The sequence below is a fragment of the Meles meles genome, chromosome 5 (assembly GCF_922984935.1).
Source record: "Meles meles chromosome 5, mMelMel3.1 paternal haplotype, whole genome shotgun sequence".
Lineage (NCBI taxonomy): Eukaryota > Metazoa > Chordata > Mammalia > Carnivora > Mustelidae > Meles > Meles meles.
The window spans coordinates 153,784,498-153,809,887 of NC_060070.1; the positions used below are offsets into that span (position 1 = coordinate 153,784,498).

Sequence of the window (25,390 nt, forward strand, 5' to 3'; positions counted from 1 at the left end):
GCCAAAGACTATAATAAGAGATGAGGAAGGACACTATATCATACTCAAAGGGTCTGTCCAACAAGAAGATCTAACAATTTTAAATATCTATGCCCCTAATATGGGAGCAGCCAACTATATAAACCAATGAATAACAAAATCAAAGAAACACATCGACAATAATACAATAATAGTAGGGGACTTTAACACTCCCCTCACCGAAATGGACAGATCATCCAAGCAAAAGATCAACAAGGAAATAAAGGCCTTAAATGACACACTGGACCAGATGGACATCACAGATATATTCAGAACATTTCATCCCAAAGCAACAGAATACACATTCTTCTCTAGTGCACATGAAACATTCTCCAGAATAGATCACATCCTGGGTCACAAATCAGGTCTGAACTGTGATCATTCCCTGCATATTTTCAGACCACAATGCTCTGAAGCTAGAACTCAGTCACAAGAGGAAAGTTGGAAAGAACTCAAATATATGGAGGCTAAAGAGCATCCTACTAAAGAATGAATGGTCAACCAGGAAATTAAAGGAGAATTGAAAAAAATCATGGAAACAAATGAAAATGAAAACACAACTGTTCAAATCTTTGGGAAACAGCAAAGGCAGTCCTGAGAGGAAAGTTTATAGCAGCACAAACCTTTCTCAAGAAACAAGAAAGGTCTCAAGTTCACACCTAACCCTACACCTAAAGGAGCTGGAGAAACAACAAGAAAGAAACCCTAAACCCAGCAGGAGAAGAGAAATTATAAAGTTCAGAGGAGAAATCAATGAAAAAGAAACAAAAACAAAACAAAACAAAAAAAACAACAGTAGAACAAATCAATGAAACTAGGAGCTTGTTCTCTGAAAGAATTGATTAACCCCTAGCCAGACTTATCAAAGAGAAAAGAAAAAGGACCCAAATAAATAAAATCATGAATGAAAGAGGAGAGATCACAACCAACACCAAAGAAATACAAACAATTATAAGAACATTTATGAGCAACTATATGCCAGCAAATTTGACAATCTGGAAGAAGTGGATGCATTCCTAGAGACATATAAACTACCACAACTGAACTAGGAAGAAAGAGAAACCTGAGCAGACCCATAACCAGTGAGGAGATTGAAGCAGTCATCAAAAATCTCCCAACAAACAAGAGCCCAGGGCCAGATTGCTTCCCAGGAGAATTCTATCAAGCCTTTAAAGAAGAATTAATTCTCCTGAAACTGTTCCAAGAAATAGAAATGGGAGGGAAACTTCCAAACTCATTTTATGAGGGCAGCATTACCTTGATCCTAAAGCCAGACAAAGATCCCATCAATAAAGAGAATTACAGACCAATATCCTTGATGAACACAGATGCAAAAATTCTCACCAAAATACTAGCCAATAGGATTCAACAGTACATTAAAAGGATTATTCACCATGACCAAGTGGGATTTATTCCAGGGCTGCAAGTTTGGTTCAACATCCACAAATCAATCAATGTGATAGAACACATTAAAAAAAGAAAGAACAAGAACCATATGATATTCTCAACAGTTGCTGAAAAAGCATTTGGCAAAGTACAACATCCCTTCCTGATCAAAACTCTTCAAAGTGTAGGGATAGAAGGTACATACCTCAAGATCATCAAAGCCAACTATGGGAAACCCACTGCAAATATCATTCTCAATGGAGAAAAACTGAGAGCTTTTCTGCTAGGGTCAGGAACACGGCAGGGATGTCCATTACCACCACTGCTCTTCACCATAGTACTAGAAGTCCTAGCCTCAGCAATCAGACAACAAAAGGAAATTAAAGGCATCCAAATTGGCCAAGTAGAAGTTAAACTATCACTCTTTGCAGATGATATGATACTTCATGGGGAAAACACAAAAGACTCCATTCCAAACCTGCTAGAATCTGTACAGGAATTCAGTAAAGTGTCAGGATATAAAATCAATGCACAGAAATCAGTTGCATTTCTGTATACCAACAACAAGACACAAGAAAGAGAAACTAAGGAGTCAATCCCATTTATAATTGTACCCCAAACCATAAGATACCTAGGAATAAACCTAACCAAAGAGACAATGAATATGTATTCAGAAAACTATAAAGTACTCATGAAAGAAATTGAGGAAGACACAAAGAAATGGAAAAATGTCCCATGCTCATGGATCGGAAGAATAAATATTGTGAAAATGTCTATGCTACCTAAAGCAATCTACGTGTTTAATGCAATCCCTATCAAAATACCATCCATTTTTTTCAAAGAAATGGAACAAATAATCCTAAAATTTATATGGAACCAGAAAAGACCTCGAATAGCCAAAGGAATATTGAAAAAGAAAGCCAAAGTTGGTGGCATCACAATTCCAGACTTAAAGCTCTATTACAAAGTTGTCATCATCAAGAGAGTATGGTATTGGCACAAAAACAGACACATAGATCAATGGAACAGAATAGAAAGCCCAGAAATAGACCCTCAGCTCTATGGTCAACTAATCTTTGACAAAGCAGGAAAGAATGTCCAATGGAATAATGACAGTCCCTTCAATAAATGATGTTGGGAAAATTGGACAGCCACATGTAAAAGAATGAAACTGGACCATTTCCTTATACCATACACAAAAATAGACTCAAAATGGATGAAAGACCTCAATGTGAGACAGGAATCCATCAAAATCCTTGAGGAGAACACAGGCAGGAACCTCTTCGACCTCAGCCACAGCAACTTCTTTCTAGGAACATCACCAAAGGCAAGGGAAGCAAGGGCAAAAATGAACTATTAGCACTTCATCAAGATCACACAGCAAAGGAAACAGTCAACAAAACCAAAAGACAACTGACAGAATGGGAGAGATATCTGCAAACAACATATCAGATAAAGGGCTAGTATCCAAAATCTATAAAGAACTTATCAAATTTAATACCCAAAGAATGAATAATCCAACCAAGAAATGGGCAGAAGGCATGAACAGACACTTTGGCAAAGAAGATATCCAGATGGCGAATAGACACATGAAAAAGTAATTAACATCACTCAGCATCAGGGAAATACAAATCAAACCACAGTGAGATACCACCTCACACCAGTAAGAATGGCTAAAATTAACAAGTCAGGAAATGACAGATGCTGGCAAGGATGCAGAGAAAGGGAGACCCCCCCTACACTGTTGGTGGGAATGCAAGTTGGTGCAGCCATTCTGGAAAACAGCATGGAGGTTCTTCAAAAAGTTGAAAATAGAGCTACCCTACAACTCAACAATCACACTACTGGGTATTTACCCTAAAGATACAAATGTAGGGATCCGAAGGGGTATGTGCACCCGAATGTTTATAGCAGTAATGTCCACAATAGCCAAACTATGGGAAGAATCTAGATGTCCATCAACAGATGAATGGATAAAGACAATGTGGTATATATACACAATGGAATACTACGCAGCCATCAAAAGAAATGAAATCTTGCCTTTTGCGATGACGTGGATGGAACTATAGGGTATCATGCTTAGTGAAATAAGTCAATCGGAGAAAGACAATTATCATATGATCTCCCTGATATAAGGAAGTTGAGAGGCAACATGGGGAGTTGAGGGGTAGGAAAAAAATAAATGAAACAAGATGGGATCAGGAGGGAGACAAACGGTAAGAGACTCTTAATCTCACAAAACAAACTGAGGGTTGCTGGGGGGAGGTGGGGTTGGGAGAGGGGGAGGGGGTTATGGACACTGGGGAGGGTATGTGCTATGTGAGTGCTGTGAAGTGTGTAAACCTGGCGATTCACAGACCTGTACCCCTGGGTCTAACAGTACATTATATGTTAATAAAACAAAATTTTTAATTAAAAAAAACAAAAAAATTTAAATTCTATATGTGGTTGGCATTTGTGGCCCATTGTACTGGGCAGTGCCTCCCAAGAACACTACCATGCTTTTGCTTAATGTATTTCCAAGGTGACAGAGCAAGGTATGTTTTATAATCTTTAACATTCGATTCTGCAAATCAGTGATTAATCACATGATCTCTAGGAGACACCGAATTCTCCAGACTGCCCCCTCTTAGCCCTGCTCTGGGCCTGTCACGCTGTGCTGTGAGACTTAGTTTCCTGTTTCTTTGCTTCCAGAAGACTAACTCCTTGTAGTGACTGGCAAGGGACCAAACAAATTTTGTGAGTTCTAGAAAGATTTAATTTCAGGATAACTTTTACAGTTTTTTTCCCCCCTATTTTAGAAGAATTGCATGTTCTTTGCAAAAAATATGGGAAAATGCAGATAAGCAAGAAGGTTGAAATAAAAATCAGGACAGATTCCACTAGTTCCAATTCAAATCTGTTAGCATTTTATGTGATTCCAGTATTTTCCCGTTCTGTTCTAGTTTTGTTATAAGCTGGAAATATACTGTCATATATATTTTCAAATGTATCTAGGTAGGGCGCCTGGGTGGCTCAGTTGGTTAAGGGACTGCCTTTGGCTCAGGTCAGGATCGAGTCCCAGGTCTGGCTCCCTGCTCAGTGGGAGTCTGCTTTTCCCTCCCACCCTCCCCTCTCTCGTGCTCTCTCTCTCAAATAAATAAAATGTTTTTTAAAAAGTGTATCTAGGTACAGCCCCACAAACCTGTGGGTTCCTTCATGCTGGGAACTGTATCTTTTTCATCTCTGTATCTTCGATGTCTACAGTGTCATTTTTAGTAGTTGTATATTATATTAATGTACTAAAATTTATCTCTCTCATAGTAAACAAATGCAGTAGGAGTACAATTCAGCAAAATAAAAGCAAGAGGTTTAAATGACTGGGGAAAAAAAAACCCCAAAATAGTCATTGTTTATAGACAAAAGCAGCCAAGGGGAATAAACTCAAAAGACCCCCAGTGAACAAGGAAAACAACGTGAATGATCACTATCACTGGAAAATCTTTGAATAGGAATTTTCCTTAAGAAACACAACTGAATGACTGTCTCCACCGTCCCTGTTTCACAGTGCAAGCTGGTGTGCACATCCTTGCCACAAAGGGCCACACTGCCTCCCAAGAATTAAAATTTTCATTTGAAACACTTGGCGCTACAAAACTTGCACAGTGACAACTGCTATCTTTTCATACTGATTGAATGGAATCCTGAAACACAGCGCAGCTGCCGGGACCACCAGTGTGAGGACAGGAGACCTCACAGTGTGGTAGAGAGCTGCCCAGAGTCCAGTAAGAGAGTTTGATGGCGGGTCTTCGAACTTTCACAGTTCCAACTCACGATGAATATAAACCACATCTGTGATTTCTCTTGACTACAAAACCACAGATGCTGCCACAGATGCTGAGGCTTGCTGCCTGTACTCGGTAAAGGAATAATAAATTATTGTTAGAGGTGGGTAAACATAAATTTGTAATTTCTCCCCTTCCAAGTTCTTAAACCCCTGAAATCTATCCATAGACTCCACTGGGGATCATTGGACTCTGGGTTTAGAATCTTTGTATTATTTTATCCTTATATTATCTTATTTAACCTTCATAAAGTTCTTGTGCAGTAGATAACTATTATTATCCTGCCCAGAAAATGAGAGATCAAATATTTCCTCTGAAGTCATATGACTAGTAAACGACAGAGCTGGGATTTCAACCCAAGATAATGGACTTCAGCATGTATGTTGTATTTTTTTATTTTGTTTTTAAAAAAATATTTTATTTATTTGAGAAAGAGCAGAGCGAGAGAGAGCATGAGTTGGTTGGGGGGAGGGAGAGGGACAGGGTGAAGCAGGCTCCCTACTGAGCAGGGAGACCTCACTGGCAATCCTTATTTTTTATTTTAAACCTCTTAAGAGTTTATGTATATTTAGTCCTATTAAATGTAATGGGACTAGGGGCACCTGAGTGGCTCAGTGGGTTAAAGCCTCTGCCTTCGGCTCAGGTCATGATCTTAGGGTCCTGGGATCGAGTCCTGCATCGGGCTCTCTGCTCAGCAGGGAGCCTGCTTCCCTCTATCTCTCTCTCTGCCTGCCTCTCTGCCTACTTGTGGTCTCTCTCTGTCAAATAAATAAATAAAATCTTAAAAAAAAAAAGTAATGGCACTAAATATACATACATATATATACAAAATGGACTCATTTCCATTTTGGTTTAATTACTGTAGATTTATAATATGTTTTATATCTGCTAAGACAAACCTTCTCTTGCCATTCTGAGATTTTTTTTAAAGATTTTTAAATTTATTTATTTGACAGAGATCACAAGTAGGCAGAGAGGCAGGCAGAGAGAGGAAGGGAAGAAGGCTCCTTGCTGAGCAGAGAGCCCGATGGGGGGCTCGATCCCAGACCCTGGGATCATGACCTGAGCCGAAGGCAGAGGCTTTAACCCACTGAGTCACCCAGACGCCCCACCATTCTGAGATTTTTTTCAATATCGAAACTAATTTACATCTGAATTTTAAGGAAGAATTTTTTCATTTATACGCTAATATGGGGAGAATTGATATTTGAAAATACTAAGCATTCTGAACCAGGAACAGGATATTCTCTCCATGCACTAGAATAGATATATAAGCCCCTCATTAAGATAATGTTGCTTTGGGGGGGGGGGGCGCCTGGGTGGCTCAGTCAGTTTAGCGTCTTTTTTTTTTTTAAGATTATTTATTTATTTATTTGACAGAGAGAGAGAGAGAGAGAGCGAGAGCGCGCCACAGAGGGAACACAAGCCAGGGGAGAGGGAGGAGGAGAAGCGGGCTTCCCACCACCCAGCAGGGAGGCTGATGCAGGGCTGGATCCCAGGACCCTGGGATCATGACCTGAGCTGAAGGCAGATGCTTAATGACTGAGCCACCCAGGGGCCCCTAAGCTTCTGACTCTTGATTTCAGCTCAGGTTGTGATCTCAGGGTCCTGGGATGGAGCCCCACTGGGTGTGGAGCCTGCTTAAGATTCTATCTGCCCCTCTCCTTCTTCCTCCACTTAAAAAAAAAAAAAAGATTTTTTTCTTTACATAGTTGATGTACTTTTAGCTTAATTTGTTATGAGTTTACATTTTATTACAATTAAAAATATCTATCTCCCCTATATGTCCTTCTAATTGATTACTGCCTGTCATGGTGTTTTAAGAATGTATATAAAATAGGGGCACCTGGGTTGCTCAGTGGGTTAAAGTCACTGCTTTGGCTCAGGTCATGATCCCATGGTCCTGGGATCAAGCCCTGCTTGGGGGAGGGGGTGTCTCTGCTCAGCAGGGAGCCTGCTTCCCCCTTTCTCTCTGCCTGCCTCTCTGCCTGCTTGTGATCTCTGTCTGATAACTCCTCTCTTCAAGAAGAGGAAACTAATTTCCCTTCCCTTGAATATAGACTGGACCTAATGACTCTTTTCTAATGACTAGAATGAGGCAGAAGAATTGCACAATTTGAGGGACCAATCATAAAAGATGGGGTAATTTCTTATGCAACAACAGGTAACTAATACACTGGTAGATATTTATTTCCTGCTTAGCCTTTGTATGAACTTTCTCTTATATGGGTTTTTAGCTGCTTCTTTTTTTTTTAAGATTTTATTTATTTATTTGACAAAGAGAGAGGTCACAAGTAGGCAGAGAGGCAGGCAGAGAGGGAGGGAAGCAGGCTCCCCACTGAGCAGAGAGCCCGATGCTATGGATGCTATGCGGGGCTCCATCCTGAGGTCAGGAGATCAGGAGATCATGACCTGAGCCTAAGGTAGAGGCTTAACCCACTGAGCCACCCAGGCGCCCCTGCTTCTGTCTTTTGATAGAGCAAACTGTATTATCAGAACATAAGTGTAACATAAATGTAATTGTATTATCAGAACATGATGTTGTAAGTTTTAAAAAAGATTTTATTTTTTTATTTGACAGGGAGAGATTACAAGTAGGCATAGAGAGAGGAGGAAGCAGACTCCCTGCTGAGCAGAGAGCCCAATTCGGGGCTCAATCCCAGGACCCTGAGATCATGACCTGAGCCAAAGGCAGAGGCTTAACCCAGTGAGCCACCCAGGCGCCCAGCAATGGAATATTTTTTGATATGATGCCTCTTTTTCTTCTCATGTCATTCCTGTTGCTCCTGACTTTAGCCAGACAAATGATTCTTTCAAGTAAGAATGACTATGGCTTTTATGTATTTATTTTTTTATGGCTATGGTTTTTAATGCATGTAATTTACCTCACTAAAAATTTTTCCTCCCTTGCTATTTTTCTATGACGGCATGTGTAACAACAGCAATGAAGCTCAATTTCAAGAAGTGAATTTCAGCTTCCAGGATAGCATTATAAAGTACTGGATAACGTAGTCTGTAAAGCAAAACAAAATCTTATTTCAATCGTGAGTTCAGCATTTACTGCGGACCACTGTTAGAATCAGGTACTCCACGGACGGCAGCCTGCGAATGAGCGGTGGGCGAGCACGCGTGCATGTGTGTGTGCAGACCCCCTATAACATGTGATGTGATATACGTCCTTTCCTCTGACTGGGAAGTAAGGAGGAGCAAATTCTTAAGTGTTTTCCTAAATGAGTCCACTGCGAAGTAATCCTTGAGTTAATGCCTACGAGGAAGACAAGTATGACTTCTCATGACACACTGAGTTCCTCCCTCAGGGTTCCCCACTCCCAGCCTCATCTTCACAACCACTGACGTTGGTCACAGCAACCTGAAGAACCGCATCACCTTCTGGCCTCTCCCAGGTTACTTGTATGAACTAGTTTCCAGGTTTCCCCTGTATTTCCTTCTAACTATTAAAGTGTTTTATTTCAGGGCACCTGGACGGCTCAGTAGGTTGGGCCTCTTGCCTTCAGCTCAGGTCATGATCATGATCTCAGGGTCCTGGGAAGGAGGGAGCCCGGAGTCTGCTTCCCCTTCTCTCTCTGCCTGCTGCTCTGCATAGTTGTGATCTCTCTCTATCAAATAAATAAACAAAAATCTTTAAAGTGTTTTAGTTCTTCCTTTAATATTGAAAATGTTTTATATCCTCCCTTTAATATTGCTGTATTATAAGGGATCCCTGAGAAAACTGGATTGGATAGGCAAGTAACAGAGTTCTTCTTCCATTCCCCTGCCATAAAAGGGAAGTAAGAACTTTCTGGCACAGGACGACCACATGTCCTAACTGAAAAGGCCTTGTATTCCTCTAAATCCATCCCTCATGATTACTCTGTTCTGTTCTTTCTGGTACTTCCTTACTCCAAATTGCAGACATGAAAAAAATCACTTGATGTAAGTTCTGACAACTGACCTATGATGTCATTGTGGGGATTTGCCAAAGATCCTAATGGAAAGCGGGAGCATCATTAAACAAACATTTGAATGCCTTCAATGGGCCTGGAGTCCTTCCAAAAAGGCACAGAAGGCTTCTGTTTTCCCTCAGGGCATAGATGGGTTAGACATACACTTCATGTTTGGGGGTTTTCTTTTTGAAGACTTTATTTATTTTAGAGAAAGACGCAAGAACAGGAGGGGCAGAAGGAGACGGAGAGAGACAAGCTCAAGAAGACTCCACGCTGAGCACAGAGCCCAATGTGGGGCTCAATGCCAAGACCGTAGGATCGTGACCAGACCTGAAACCAAGAGTTAGACACTTCATGGGCTGCCCCACCTCAGGGGCCCACATTTGGGCATTTTCTGCAGAGAGTATATTGGTCATGGGTGTGTTCTGTCTACTGATTAAAATGAGTTCCTCAGTTTGTCAAAAAATTCTGTAACTTCAGAGTTAATCCCACAGCCTTCCTTTGAACAGACGTTTCAGTAACATTGGCAAAGAATGACTGGCCACAAAAATTCAGGGCAAATTTTGGAGGTGTAGCTGCAAGTGAATGGAAAAGAACCCCTCCATGTCAGGAATGCACAACAGCCCACTTGGGGACCAGCCTGCTCCTGTTGCGGTGCAGTGATGACTTACAGGAGCGCTGGGCATAAGCCTCGCTGCAGTCTGCGCCAGGACACAGAGCCAAGTTAGAACAGCCCGTTTCCCCAGCTCACACCCCTCTCTTCCTCAGTCTCGCAGCGGAATGACACAACTGAGAGACAGCTCTGCAGACAAAACAAAATCCTGGGAAGTTCACAATCGATGGCAGGGGATTTCTGGGAACAAGAACAAGAGCCTCTTGCAGAAGGCAAAGAGGAGATAGCAATAACCTCGCCTCAATTTCTAAGCACTTCCTGGGATTTCTAAGGAAGTTCCAGAAGCATTATGCTATCTGGAATGAATCCAGAGCCCAAGATCACTCTGGGTCTCTATATGGTTTTCCATGAATACCATCAATGCGTTCCCAATCTTCAAATCAGCATGAACCCTTCTCAATTCTCACTCTATGTACTGTCCTTCTCCTCTGTAGCTACATAATAATAATAATTTTTAAAGAAAATCTTAGAGATTCCTACAGAATAGCAGTTTTCAGGGATTGCTGTGGTTGTCAAATATTTTCACAAGACTGTACCTTAAATATGTAGGTATCTTAAATTAATCAGGTTCAAATCCAAGTTCCTCTCCCCTTCTGGAGGAAACAGAGCGACCTTATCAATAACCAGGACAGGACTTTTCATATAGCTTGATAAAGACTCCTCCCGCTCCCCAAGCAAAGACAGAGTACCCGCTCCCCAAGCCAGGATCCAGTCCCCTCGACCAGGGACGGAGGTACCCCTAACACTTCTTTGGAAGTGAGAATACACGGAAAAAAAAAAAAAAAAAAAAGAGCGACCCTTACCGCCCGAACAGGGACTTGAACCCTGGACCCTCAGATTAAAAGTCTGATGCTCTGCCAACTGAGCTATCCGGGCTCATGCGCCCCACGTCTTCCGCCAGCCTAGTAAAGGTAAGGTGTTGGCCTCCCGGGGACTTTGGTCCACCTGCTCGCACGCTTGAAAGCAACCATGTGCGCACGGAGCTCCCACACCCAGAGCAGCCGGCGCCCCCCGCACTAAGTGCCCCACGCAGCGGGCTCCGGCCCGGAACAGCCGGTCTTCCCTCCAGAAACGCAGGCAGAGGCCGTGCTCCGAAGGGCTCAAGTCTGCAGAGCCCCCGCGACGCTCTCGAGTGCCACCGTTTGGGTAACAGTGAGTGGACCTTCTCGTGGGACAGAGGTCTTCGTGTCACCTCCCTGAAAACTCGGAGACTCCGGCGGTTCCCTGCACGCGGAGGACGCAGAGAGCAGGCGCGAGCGGACGCGTCCTCCCACCCATCCACCCACACCCTCTTCGCGTTTAAAGATCCACATTCAGCCCTCGGCGCCCTACGTCGTTAGTGGAGTCCGAGCAGGCAGTCACTGCGGCAGGCCCGGAGGCCAGCAAGGAGGCGGCCACGGCCGGCCGTGGGGAAGGTCGGGGCCCGTCCGGGCAGCGTCCGCCAGAAGCCGGACCCCACCAGGCAGGCCCGAGATGGCGGCGCCACGACCCGAAACCCCTGGACCGGTGAGGAGACCCTGCTTCAGGGCCCGAGCAGTGACTACTCCCGCCGTGCAGCGAACAACCGTCCGTCAGACAGAAACCGAATCCCCAGGGCGCGTCTCCGCGTCTCTCTCCCCTGCTCTCGGGCGACGAGGTGTCCTGTCCCGCGCGCGTCGCTCCCCCGGCGCTGCCGTCTGTTCCTGAATTCCTTCCGCCGAGACGCAGACCCTTCCCCGACATCTCTGGGTTGGGCTGGGGAGGCCCCAGGGCCAGGGTCTTCCCGGTTCGCCCGGCGGCAGCCCCAGCTGGCCCCCTCGCTCGCCCCATCCACCCACGCCTCATCCCGCCGCCTCCTACAGGAGGCCTTCCCAGCTACGCGGTCCAAACTACCAGGTTCTGCGTTCCCAGCTCTCGAGGTCTGGGCTTCCGGGACCTGCCAGACTTTCAATCCGGGGAGCCTCTCAGCAGTACAAATTTCTGCGCAGCCCCGCGTGAGTGCGACGCAAGGTGGCCGGAGGCGGAGCGCACGGCCGTCGGCGCCCCGGGTCTGGCTGCAGACGCGCTCCGGACGCCCGGCGCACCCGGCGGCCGACGGGGAACGGGGCGCCCGGCGGACGGGGAACGGGGCGGCCGGCGCACCTGAATGCGGACGCGGTACGGGCCCGCCCGGCGTCCTCGCGCGCTCCTCACTCCGGACAGTCCCCTCCGAAAGCCGTTCTGGGTCCGACGCGAGCGCTCTTCTCCACCGTCCCCCTCCGTCCGCCCGAGCAGACGCGCCGCGGGCCGGGGTCCGCGTGGGCACTCACCGTCGCGCCGTCCGTCCCGCCAGGTCCCGCGACGTCCACCGCGCCGCCGCGTCCGCGTAAGGACCGGAGTCCGGGCCTCGGCGCACCGCACAGGCCTCGTCTCCGTATCCTTCCGCAGGACCCCCGCGGCCCTTTCCGAGGCTCGAAGGCAGAGAAGTCCGGGGAGAGGAGGAGTTCGAAGACACAAGGTAAACGTCCCCGTGCTGAGACTTGTCCCGGATGCGATGGAAATGCTTTCCCGAGAATGAGCGGAGGACCGGGACCTTGGAGCAAGCTGAGAGGAGCAGGAAGATCCCTGAAGCACAGAGGACGAAGCCCAGGGTCCAAAATCAGTCTCAAGCCAGCCTTTCCTTTGTTTTCCAGAAATACGAACCGAGGATTCCTAACTCTCCTTTTCCAAAGGGTCTCTCTGGGCCCTCAAAAGGTCACAAGACCATCTTCTCTCTGATGACCACGTAAAATTCCAGGTCCCGGAGGCAAGCTCTCTGCAGAGTTCGCTCGGGGTGACCGAGCTGGCCAGACATTGTCACCGTCCTCAGGAAGATGTTTCATTGACGTTCAAATTCATTCTGTCCGGACAGTGCCCGAACAGTGATCGGAGCGGACTCTTCCCCTTTCCTTGAGTAGCTGAAGATTTTCTGTCTTCCCTTTCCATCTGGCCCTATGATTTCCAGAGACAACTTTCTGAGTGTTGTCTTTTCTTTGTGCCCACTCCTCTGCATTTGCCGACAGGTCTCTGGTACCGAGGAGCAGTGGACCCTGCGGTGATGGTGTGGGAAACCCATGCCACCACGGAGATTGGCCAGACAAGGACAGATCTGCAGGTCCAAGCTCAGGGCCACTTGACCCCTGTGGCCATGTGGGGCCAAAGGTGAGGTTTTGATGCCTTGTGTACAGTAGCTGTTTCCCTTCCCTCGAAAGGGTGCTCAGCATCTAGATTCCCCAGGAGACCACAGCGGCCAGACTCCCAGTGTGCACTCCAGACCTTCTTTCATGGTCCTGCCCCACTGCCGTACTTGAGGCCATGGAGAAGCTTCGTGTTTAATCCAGTGAGAATAAGAAGAGGAAGACAAAAAGGACACTGTTGCTCCTGGAAGGGAAAACTATCAAGCACAACCTTTTGCTCTCTGCCTAGAGTTACCAGAAGGAAAATTCGAGAGAACAGCTAATTCACCCAAAAAGGAATTTAAAAGCAGTGTTTACTTGGCATCTGCCCTGAAATAGCCATGGATTCCTAAAAGCGGTTCTTAGCCTGGAGAGTCCAAAAGCAACACCCCCGGACGCGGGTGCGTTGGGTGGTCACAGCGCAGGCTGTATAAATGGCATCCTGCGTGGAGTCTGGAGTCTTGCCTGTTCCATTTTCCTGCGTGAATGGCCGATCCCACCCTTTCTGGCCCAATTGCCTTTGAGGGAGCTCTTCTGTGTGCACACGACTCAAGCCTTGCTCTGTCTCTTGAAACTCAGCATTTACAGTTTCTGCTGTTTCTTTCTGTTGATACACAAACTGGCATCCAAAAGGAAATGAAAATAGAACTCGTTTTGATACATACACCCAGCCTAGACTCATCCTTAAAAGATTTTTTTTAATTTATTTGACAGAGATCACAAGTAGGCAGAGAGGCAGAGGAAGCAGGCTCCCTGCCAAGCAGAGAGCCCCATGCGGGGCTCGATCCCATGACCCTGAGATCATGACCTGAGCTGCAGGCAGCAGCTTAATCCCATGACCCTGAGATCATGACCTGAGCTGCAGGCAGCAGCTTAATCCACTGAGTCACCCAGGTGCCCCTAGACTGGTCTTTAGAAAAAAGCAGTCCTATAGTGTTCTGGCTCCTTCTGTGTAGGACAGTGTTTGTTTTAGGAAACACAAGAAACTCACACATCTGTCTGCCCTTACTCTTCCCCCTACCCCCACAACCACACACACACACACAGCCTCTGGGTTGCATCTCTCTCTGGGATCTCTGGTGTGGCGATAACTCAGGGATTCCACTTTATGACTTTCCTTAAAGTTCTAAAAACAAGTGTTAAAAATGATTGCAGAAGACAGTTGAGGTGATGCAGACTTTCTTTAACACTTCATGATGTGGACAGTAAGAGAACTGCAAAATGGGGTAGAAGGCAGGAATCTTTTATAGGAGAAAGAATTTTTAAAAAGAAGAAGAAAGGACAAGGAAGTGACAAACAGAAGATTTCTGATTCAGCCTTGTTTAGGGCAGGGAGGCCCGGAGCTAGCCGGGCGTTTGGGGAATGGGCGGGTATTCTGCAGGTCTGGCCAAGCAGGTCATCCACAGGGTCGTGGAAACCTAAGTCTAGGTTTGCTGACGTGGCACCCCTCCCCCCCCCCCCCCCCCGAAGCGGCTCCATCTTGGGCCTGGAAAATATTTCAAACACAAGAAACTAGAATTCAGTGCGCAGAGTAAGACGTGTGGGAGGGAAAGAACTCTGCTCCTCACGACCTTATCTCAGCTGCGTGTGTGCACAGATTTGGATGTTTTCTGCCACGTGGCAGGTGGAAATCTCCGGTGAGACTCAATTGGCCATCTACAAGAACAACCATTCTCCCCAAATCCGGCGTCGAGCAAAATGCCTTTAATACCTTACGCCTAATTTCCCAAATCAAGCTTTTCCTGTGGTCTGAGAGCCTCCAGCCTCGAAGCTTCCAATTGTCTTTTCAACGTTCGCGCTGGCAGCGTCCACGGTCCCGAAGCGCCGCTGTTTGGGGTGGAACAGTCGCTTATGCGCACAATCGCTCAGTGGAAGGCTTGGGATCCCCCGGGTTCCCCGCCCCCGCACCTCAGCTGCGCGCGCGGTGATTGGCGGTGGTTGCGCGCACAGGGCACGCGCGCGGGGCGAGTGGAGAGGGGACCAGACCCCCAGACCTTGGGAGAACAGCTGTCCTCCTCCTGCCAGACACCCAGGTCGGATGAGCACAGCTGACCGCTCAGAGAACCGACACTGAGGGAGGGTGTAGATTTCTGTTTGCCTCCAGTCTGTCCTGTTTCTGTCCTGCCCTTTATGGTTGGACCCAATAAAACGTACTTAGAACCTGCGGGTGGGAATGGCTTCGGAAGGAGGAGCTTCTGGTGGGCTTGGTCCCTTCTTTCGAGCTTCCTCCCATTTGTCTTCTGTGTGCAGCTGCGGGTGCCGGGAGCCGGAGCCGGAGCCGTAAGCCGCAGGGAAGAAACGCGAAAACAAGAAAAGTCGTGGAGAAAACGGGCAGTGGAGGTGCCGGGGATTGAACCCGGGGCCTCGTACATGCGAAGCACGCGCTCTCCCACTGAGCTACACCCCCTCACTTCCCTCTGTCTCTCCTGTTTGGTAAAATATTACTTCCGTTTTCCCATTTTTCAGACTATTAGAATTGGCCTGCAGAGTGTCTACCGGGTTGAATGTTGCTCTTTGTGAAATTACTACACTGGGTAGTAAGTAATCGCCGGGTAACCAGATTGTAAACCGGATCTCAGGCGTCCGCACTCGGGTGACCCGCTCCAGGGCCCGCTCACGAGCAGAGTGCTGGGGGACAGCTACTTGCCTCCACCAGGGAAGCTCCAAGAACATCTCCTGCGCAGACCGCAGCGGTAACGGTTCAGCTCCACGCGCCTCTGGACCCCAGCCAGCCCGGCCTCAGGGGGACCAGTCACTAAACTTGGCACCTGCTGGCTCTGGCGTCCCCCTCTCAGCGCCGGGCCTCAGTCTGTTTCCACTCTCCCTCTCTGTCCCTCTCTGGACAATTATGTCCACAAAGGGTTTTACAAACAACAGCCACTTCAACTCTCTCGAAGTGACTCCCCCCACCCCCACCCCTCGCCCGGGCCCGGGACTGGAGGAATGAACAGGGGCGGGGCGAGAGCGAGGGCAGGTGCAGGGCAGCGAGCAAAGCTGGGCCACCCAGCGAGGCTGGCAAACTCCCTTAGCTCCGAACCCGCTGACACAGCGAGAAAGCCGCGATGGATGCGGATACTCGAAAGAATGAAGTCGAAGAGCCTGGACGCCTCCACCTGGTGTCGGCGTGGGCTGGAAAACTCGGAAGTCCCGACACCTCGAAGCAAGTAGGAATGGCTGGTCTGGGAAAGACAGAGGAAAAGCCATTTGTTCTGGAAAGCTGGCTTTCAGCTCAGCGTGTCATCAAACATCTCACTGACTTCAAGACCTAAGGCTCTTCATCTAAGAGCCTCCTGTAATACTGACGAACATGTTTCCAGCGGGTTTTCATTTAAAGACTTGAAAGCGTTAAGCGTTTGCTAGCGAAGGCGGGGAAGACGGAAGGCGGCCAGTTCTGATTCTCCTCCCCGGGTCCTCTGGCAGATTTACTGGGGACCGTGATAGCAGAGGAGGTTTGCTGTCAGCTGACATGCTATGGGAAGAATTCCTTGACGGCACGTGTGAACCTTCCAAACTGGGGATCTGGGACTGGTGGACCTTTTAGTCCACGGCTTTCCTGGCTTGTTTCCACCACACCTCGGACTTCAGACACTTATCGTTTCCCCAGAGTTCGGTTCAGAAAGCACCGCATTCCTGGAGAAGGGTCTTTCCCCTGCTTCCTCCCTCGGAAGTTGGGATTGACATCCTGACACATTTGGTGATTATTCTGGCTTACTGAAGTGTCTGTCTGTCTGTCTCTCCCTGTGTGTGTGTGTGTGTAAGGAAAATGAGGGCAGAGAAAAATCAATGGTTTTCTGCTCCTCAGCCTTCACACACGTTCAACTGAGGATACAAAAAAGAACATCTAACAGACATTGCACAGTGGCCTGCTTTTCTTTCCTTTACCCTTTCATTTCTTTCTTTTTAAAAAAGATATTATTTTTAAGTAATCTGCCCCCCCCCCCAGCCGCCATGTGGAGCTGGAACACACAACTCCAAGAGCAAGAGCTGCATGGTTCACGGCCGGCCGGAGCCAGCCAGCTGCCCCTCCTCTTTCTTTCCCGGTCCTGTTCCTCAGTGAACTGTGACACGGCAGAAAGCAGCAGGAGCTTATTCATGTGGCCATACACGCTTATTGGTCTCCTTCCAGAGATCCTAAGTGAGCGCGATCTTTCGTTCTCTCTCGCTCCTTCTTGTCTTCCTTGTGCCGATGAAACTCAGATGTGTACAGCTTGGAAGGGGAGAGAGAAAGGCTGTATTGAAGGAACCCATGCCTAAACCTGGTCTCCCTGCACGAGCTGCACACCTGCATAGACCCTAGACTACAGGAAATCCCAACGACGGAGGCTTGCACTGATTTCTGCACCGTTACAGGATCAAACAGTTGGTAGAACAAGGCTTACTGCATTTAACATCCCTATTCCACAAAATCCTAGCCCGAAACTTTTTTATGTCGTAAGAAGGGTATCTGAATGCTAGACCAAAGAGCATTTCTGCCACTAAGAGGCCCCGTCTGCTCACCAGAAGTCTACAAGAGCACCAGCTCTAGTTCTGCACCACAGAGCATCCCAGCTGGGATGTGCACGTCTGACTCCAATTTCCTTTTCTCTCAACTTCTGTTGTGACTACAAGGCAAGGAAGACCCTGTTAAAATTAAGTACAAAACCCAGACCAGACGGGAAAATTGCCTGAGCAGACAAAACAATCTCAGCCACATAAGCCAAACTAAATCTAGCTTATCACATGAACACAAGGGAAACTTAGGTTACTTTATGTAAACGCCTCTGATAATCATAAAAGAAATAAGCCATCTTCCTAAAACCAGTGTAAAATAATCACCCTTAAGCAATCCCTTGCCATCTGGAACCCCCCACTGCAATAACCAATTACCATAAGAACTAAACAGCTTCCTCCTTTTCACATTATAAGCCAAATCCCGTGCTGTCATGCCCTGAGCTTCACATTGGCTTTAAATGTGAAATCTCCCAGTTCATAGCTGTTATTATATACACAATAAACGCTTACTAGCTACTATTTTATTGATTACGTGGTTTTAATTTTGCTATTCTGATTTTTGATAACCCATAAGATCGTGCAAATATATAGAAGGTTAGCAGCGCATCACCTCGGGGAACTTCGGTCCAGGTGGGAGAAAAAGGAAAGAAGTGGAATAAAGTAATAATGTTGGTGAGAAAGAAGACACAGTCAGATGGGTGACATGGTGCTGGTCTCAAATTTTAAGCTAAGGGAGGGGGGATTCAACAGAAGAGGAATGAACTGATTGCAAAACTTGGTCACGAATGAAACACGGGGTGTTTTACCATCACTGCTCTGGTAATCCCTGGTGTAGCCCCAGCTAGCGGATGCTTCCGCTCTGGGCTCCGGAGACCCTTACAAAGAAGAGGGAGAAGAAAAGGAAGGAAAAGCTACAGTTCATTATAGAGCTTTGTTCGGACAGAATCCTCCCTTAAAGAAAGAAAGATCAAAGAGGAAATACGTGAGCTGGGACACTAGGTTTTGTAAAGCCTTCACAAAGATCTAAGACCTTACAAAACCTCTGCAGGCCTAGAGAAGTCCTGAACTGTGTCATGTAAGACGCAAAGAGTAGCTTTGAGTCTGGCCAATGTTTTGTGGGACAGTCAACTCCCACAGGAACCTTGTTATTGTTGTTTTTAAGGTTTTTTTGAGAGGAAAGGGAGTGGTGAAGTGGGGATCAGGGAGGGACGGAGAAAGACTCCAGCAGACTTGCTACTGAGTGCAGAGCCCCACGTTGGGTGCTCAAGACAGGGTTCCCAGCAGGGCTCCAACCCACGACCTTGAGATCATGACCTGAGCCGAAATCCAGAGAAGAATCAGTCAATAATTTCTATGATTTAAAATCTCCCAGGTGGTTCTGTTAATCAACCACTCTGAGAGCCACTAGCCTGGAAAAACCAAGCACCCTAAGACTGGAGTGATTATTGGCAGGATTTCACCCAAAAGGAGATATATCTACTTTTGATACAGATAACTACTGTATCGTTCTCCCCATCTTCTGAACACACACACCACACACACAATGGACAAGGTCCCCCTTCTTGAGAAAGAGAAGGCCCTGAAGACCTTTGTCCCACAGGAAGATCGGACATGCCTAGTCCGCAGCTGCCCTGCTGCTCTCCGTGCTGCTGGCACACGAGGTGAACACGAGCGGGGGGTCTGGGCCCCTGTGAACAGGCAGCTCCCGCACAAACCCGGGAAGCCAAGTCTTCTGAAACCCCGTGTGTAGTTATGTCAGAGCAGCGATGATTCTGGTTTGATCATCTCAGGTACAAGTGGGAGCCAAGTCGGTGTGGAAACCTGGAATAAGGAGAAAGTACGAGGCAAAAGTCCACTCGGTTAGATTTCCACGATGTCTTTGCCTATGGAGCGGCATAGCCCAGTGGGTGAGGGTTTCCTCTCCCAGCGTGAGGTTTCAGAACTCCAGCCGCTGTTATAGCCAGGCTTTCCTTTCCCCCGAGTATTCCTCGTTCTTAGACGGAGGCTAACCAAGCCGGGCTTTCTCTTACAGGTGCGTCTCCTCCCACACAGCTTCCTGTCCCCGAAGCCAAGACTCTGAGGGAGCAAGGCCAGAGCCGCAGGGAGCGAGAGAACTGTGGGTGGAGCACGGGCAACCCAGCGAGTCTTGGATCCAGCCCCCCCACCCCACCCCTCGCAGGCGGGAAGCAATTTCAGAGACCCTTAGGAGGCTGAGGCGGGTGAACACATGAAAATGGAAAGACAGATTTGAGGATACAAGAAAATGTAGATTGACACAAAATTTGGAGCCACGTTTGGATGTGGGAGTGAGGGACAGGGAAGGACAGGATTTCTTCTGGGTTTTTGTTGTTTTTAGGTCAATTTACTTCTGTATTAGAAGCAAGGAACAGAAAATTCCTGCCACCATTGTGTGATTTTAGGCTCTGTGTTAGCATTGAGAACACCTGCACATGAATTAACAATGCAGGTTAATACAATAACAATAAAACATCTCATTCCCAGCCGGAAGATTAAAAGCTCACAATTAAACATCGTAAAACCTCCTTATCTTCTGATATCAATGGGCAATTTTGAGCCCTTCCCACTACCCATTCTCCAAGCCCCTCCTCTTCCTAGCCTCATGAAAATGCAAAACTGAGGATAACGCTTCCTGACTCAGAGTTTGGAGCTTTCTGAAACCTCTCTACATTGTTTCTTAGATGGAATAGACTAAAATGAAAGGAAGCGTCATAGTTCCTGCTGGTAATGCCCACCGAGGTCACAAACTAGCTCGGAACACCAGTCCTGACGGCTGGACTTGGGGTAGAGAAAAAGTCTGCAACGAAGGTCACACAGACTAAAACAGAGAGTAACAGCAAGGACAGAAAGGGACTTCAGAAGTGGGCGGCATATGTCTTTGCATGGGCTTCTTTTTTTTTCTTTTTCTCATTTTCACCTTCCTTTCTCCTCAATAATATTGCAAAGTGGTAGCTTGGGTGAAAAAGCTGATGAATCCAGGGGCTACTTGTGGCTCATTTCTCTCTGACGTGGTCCCAATCACCCTGGGTAGGACGGTCCACTGTTGTCAAGGAGCAGAAAATAGCAAGAAGAAAGGGGGTGAAGGGAGACAATTCCGTATCACCAGAGTCACGGGAAGACCAAGGAACCGAACCGTCTTGCACAGCCTCCAGCACTACAATAACGTCCGTCGCTAGCACGATCGTCATCAAGAATGCCATAGACCACTGCGCCCCTTAACTGAGTAACTATACCCCCCCCCCCCCCCCCCCGCCCCGGCCAGGCAGAAACCTCAGGGTCAGCTTCTGCACCAGAGTCTGCCTTCTCCCCTGGCGCCAGCCTCCTGAATAAAGGTCATATCTCTTTCCAGTCACAACTCATCTGTCGAGTACTGGCCTTTCATGAGACCGGCCGCTGACCTGGGTGGCTCAGTGGGTTAAGCCGCTGCCTTCAGCTCAGGTCATGATATCAGGGTCCTGGGATCGAGTCCCGCATGGGGCTCTCTGCTCAGCAGGGAGCCTGCTTCTCTCTCTCTCTCTCTCTCTCTCTCTCTCTCTCTCTCTCTCTGCCTGCCTCTCTCCCTACTTGTGATCTCCGTCTGTCAGATAAATAAATAAAATCTTTAAAAAAAAAAAAGAGACCGGCCGCTGAACTTGGGTTTCAGCAATGCTCTCTCCGAAGCTTCTCGGTGCTTTAATCTCTGTGTCCCTCCAACACTGGTGCTGACGGGGGGTTTGTTGGGGTTTTGTTCTGCTTTGGTATCATTAAGTTTTGGTGAGGGTCAGCCCTGTTTCGTAAATAATGTTGCAGCTTCCCTGGCACCTCACAAGCCTCTTTAAGTCGTATTTAACTTCCCTGTTACTCAAATTCGGAGACAGACAGAAAACCACGATGAACACATCTCATGCTGTAGGGTAGCTGTGCGGGGTGGATGGCGCCCTCCCTCCAAAGTCATGGGCTTCCCGGAACCTCAGAATATCACTTGATTTGGAAATAGGGTCTTTGCTGGTGTCATCTAGCCCAGATGAGGTCCTGAGGGCAGGTCCTAACGCAGGCCGACTGGTGTCCTTACGGGGAGAGGGAATTTGGGCAGACACACACAGGAGACGGCGCGCGAGCACAGACGCAGGGTCTGGAGTCGTGCAGCTGCAAACCCAGGAAGCCGAGAGAGGCGGGCGCCCAGCTCTCAAGAACCTGAGTCTGCCGGGACCGGCCTTTACAGCGCTCCGCCCGGCCGGCGTTCCACATCCCCGTCCCATCATCAAACCCTGCGGCCGGCAGGTTCTTACCTGGCCGGGGGAGTCAGACCTTCCCTGCCGGGAGTCTGGTCTGCGGAGCGGGTCATGATACTTCTCAATGACTTTCATCGCATACCAGAGATTGTGAAAGGCGTCCCTCCCCCGCCCCGCCCCCCCGGAATCTCCTTGAGTTCCGCATATTCCTTTGTAACCCGGTCGCACAGGAATGCAACGTCTCTTCTCTGGAGGGTTTCCCAACAGTGGGGTTGCACGGGGCGGACCCTGACCCTTTCGCTCCAGTCTCGTGCACCTGGAGATGATCCCCGCAACCAGCAGGGTGGGGCCCGCAGGCACCGCACCGGAGGGGGTGTAGCTCAGTGGTAGAGTGCGTGCTTAGCATGCACGAGGCCCCGGGTTCAATCCCCGGCACCTCCAGTGGGGGGCCCTGGGGACCTCTTCATTTTTACAGGAACTCGGTGGCTTTGACTCCTTTCGCCCTGGCAGGACCTGGCTGTCTGGGCACAAGCAAGTCGGGAGGAGATCTGAGTGCCTCGGGTACTGTCGCTGCGGCGTTCGGAATTGCAATGAATGAGCGTTAAGTTTGCAGGAACAGGAAAGACAAAGGGCAATGGAAAGACAAAAAGACTGAAACGTCCTCGGACAAAATCCGCTGGACCTCTTCCTTTTTCTCGCGCTATTTTGTCAATAGAGAAGAAAACTTGCACTTTCTTTCCCTACTCTCTGCTCTTCCCTATCCGCCCACACATGCCTGGCAAGAAAAGAGAACACCGTCTTGAAGCAGCCACGTCGGGAAGGGCCCAGCCCACGGAGCTCGCAAGGAAACCCGGGCAATCGTGGAGGTGCCGGGGATCGAACCCGGGGCCTCGTGCATGCTAAGCACGCGCTCTACCACTGAGCTACACCCCCGCCCGCGCACCGCCTGCGGGCCCCACCCCGCTGGCTGCGGCGAGCGTCCGCAGGTGCGGGACTCTGCGGAAGGGCCAGGGTCCGCTCGGCGCGACGCTCCTGCTTCGGGAACGCTCCCGGGAAGAGACGGGTGTTCCGAGCTGCAGCCGCTGCGCTCCCTGCTCGCCGCCCACCGCCTGCCCCTCCGCCCCAGGGCGGTCTCAGGACCGAGTGTTCTCCTGGTCCTCCGCGTCCTTCTCCGATCTGCGGCGCCCTTAGAAATCTGTGAGAGGCGGCGCAGGCCGTGCAAAGACCCGCACCTGCACAGGATCAGAGGAAGGGGTGGGGGACTGAGGGAGGAGGGCGGGAGGGAGGGAGGCGGGCGCCAGCAGCGGTGCCCAGGAAATCCCGGGCCTGGTGCGGAGGTGAGGCTGCGGTGAACCTACTCCACAGGACCGGTGTGAGATGAGGGGCAAGGAGTGCGTCAGTCCCTCCTCTCCGAAACCGCTGCGCCCCGCGTCTTTGGAGAGGGGCGTCCTCACGGCCCCGCGCGCGCTTCTCGGGTCCTGAGCGCCCCAGGGCCGGAGGCGGGGAGGGGATTAGGAAACAAGCGCCTGTGGACAGTGCACCTCTTCCAGAAGTCATTTCCGAGGGGAACTTGAAGGAAGGGAAAGAAACGCATCTGTTCTTTGTAAGCCCATTCCTCGCGCAACACACTAAAAATCAGTCCCTCCCAACCGCAACGAGGTAGGCGTAGGTGCATCTTTGTTTTGAACTCAGGTTCCCTCCACCGAAGACGAGACTCGGTGGTCCAACACTTACTAACGCGCAGACCGTTGCAAAGAAAACTTCTCCCTCCTCAGAGGACTCAGACGTTCAGTTCGTGCGTTTATTTCTGTTCGAGGGAGCCCCCCCTCCACCCAGCGCGGGGCTCGGGCTCGCGGCCGGGATCCAGCGCCGTATGCTGAACCGACTGAGCCACCCAGGCGCCCCTGTCTCTTGGTTAATGTTAACGCTCAGTGCTTCCAAGATTCGTGTAGTGGCTCGTGCGTCCTTAAGCGAACCTTCACCTGCCGAGCACTTGGTTACCTTCGGGCAGGGAGAGACAGTCCAGGCTCCTCTTGTGATTTCCCTGCTCCAACCCGGGAGACTGCAAGTTCTTTGCGCAGCCTTGGTTCCTTGTGGGGATCCGTATTAGGAAATTAAGGAGGGGACTAGCTGTCTCACACTGTTTCCACACTCCTCCAACAGAGCTGGGACCCGGCTCTTCTCTTAAAGCTTTGCGTGGCCCCCGTTTCAGGGTGGGCTGACCAGCATGAATGGGTCTCGGGCAGGTGCCTTTCTGTCCAGCGTCATTGCCTTCCTCTTCATGCAGCTGGAAAGAGAATGCAATCTAGGGGCTTCCGAAATAAGGGAGCTGTATATAAAGAGTCTTTTTGTTAGCAGCTTCAGGTCCTCGGGACTCCAGGGGAGGTAGATGACTGTGATTAAAACGCTTTTGAAAAAAAGGAAAAAACAGAAAAAGGGAGAAAGCGTGTGGGGGGGTGTAGCTCAGTGGTAGAGCGCGTGCTTAGCATGCACGAGGCCCTGGGTTCGATCCCCAGCACCTCCATTTCCTGGTTTCCCCAGCATCTCCTAGGGCAGACACCTTTTGATCTTTGAGTGAAAAAACTCCAGGTTTCTGTCTACAGTTTCCTGTTGTTGCGAGGGAGATGCTCTCTCGGCGAACTCCCTAGATAGGCATTTTGGAATACAAAGTAGTAGTTGAAGCTCATTTGCTCAAAGTCGGTGTTTTTGTTTTCCATCCACCCGGAGCAAGCGCTGCTGTGTCTGTAAAGTCTCACACTCCACAAAAACCGCGCTGTGGGGAAAATGTGCGTTCCGAGAGCCAGAACCCCTCTGACCTGGGAGGGCAGCTCCTGACACAGTCCACCCACACCCACCTCGCCTTCCGGGCACCCCAAACTAGCATCCGGAACCAGGTCAAGAGGGTCTCTCCTGGAGGTGAGGGAAAGTTTAAAATTAAAGGCCTAGGAAATCTGGAAACGTCAGCCTGCTCGAGCGCTTCCTGGGAGGACGGTTTCTCCTCTGGAACGGAGAACACACGATTGCCCAGCAATGAGCAGCGGCACTAATAATTTGCTGGTCCTGAGCCCTGTGAATGGCGCAGGTGACCGCCCCCTCGTGACAGGTCTGGTGACAGGTCTGTCAGGTCGGGGACAATCCGTCCCAGCCAAAGAAGCAGGCCGCCCTCTGTCCCTTCACCGTCTCTGGGAGGACTGAGAGGTGCTCAAGGTGGGTGCGAGCTGAGAAGGCGGACCTGCTCCCTGCCACGCGGCCCTGTTTTGGACTCCAAAATCAAAGAAGTGACTAGAGTGCAGGAAAAGTTCCCCATCCCACTGGCCCTGAGCTCAGACTCTGGTGGTGTTGTCAGAGCACCGCCTCTTGGAAAGGCCACAAAAGATGCAGAGCAGGTGTTCTAGGAACTTAGGGGAGAGTCAAAGAACGCAGAGGCACCTTGTCCCCGACGTGGGCAATCGCTTTGTGCTTGTGGGACAATCCTACCTTCTTCCCCAGGGAGTTTTAAATCCACAGTCCCCATAACAATGATAACTTTGATGAGTCCTCCTGAATTTGATCATGGCACCCAGTTCGTCAGGTAAAATAGTTGTGACGGCTGACCTAAGCCAGAAGGAAATATTGCACAGGGAGACCTCAGGGCAAAGCAAGAGATCTGAGT

General features: G+C 49.1%; 5 non-coding genes across 5 annotated transcripts; 2 read left to right on the top strand and 3 right to left on the bottom strand.

The window, feature by feature from the left end:
• Positions 1-10,648: 10,648 nt before the first annotated feature.
• TRNAK-UUU lies at positions 10,649-10,721 on the bottom strand. The gene has a single exon. It is a non-coding gene; the product is annotated as a tRNA-Lys (tRNA).
• A 4,632-nt stretch (positions 10,722-15,353) lies between these two features.
• Positions 15,354-15,425, bottom strand: TRNAA-CGC. Its single transcript has one exon. It is a non-coding gene; the product is annotated as a tRNA-Ala (tRNA).
• A 6,682-nt stretch (positions 15,426-22,107) lies between these two features.
• On the top strand, positions 22,108-22,179 carry TRNAA-AGC. The gene has a single exon. It is a non-coding gene; the product is annotated as a tRNA-Ala (tRNA).
• A 420-nt stretch (positions 22,180-22,599) lies between these two features.
• On the bottom strand, positions 22,600-22,671 carry TRNAA-AGC. The gene has a single exon. It is a non-coding gene; the product is annotated as a tRNA-Ala (tRNA).
• Positions 22,672-24,190: 1,519 nt separating this feature from the next.
• On the top strand, positions 24,191-24,262 carry TRNAA-AGC. Its single transcript has one exon. It is a non-coding gene; the product is annotated as a tRNA-Ala (tRNA).
• Positions 24,263-25,390: the final 1,128 nt, after the last annotated feature.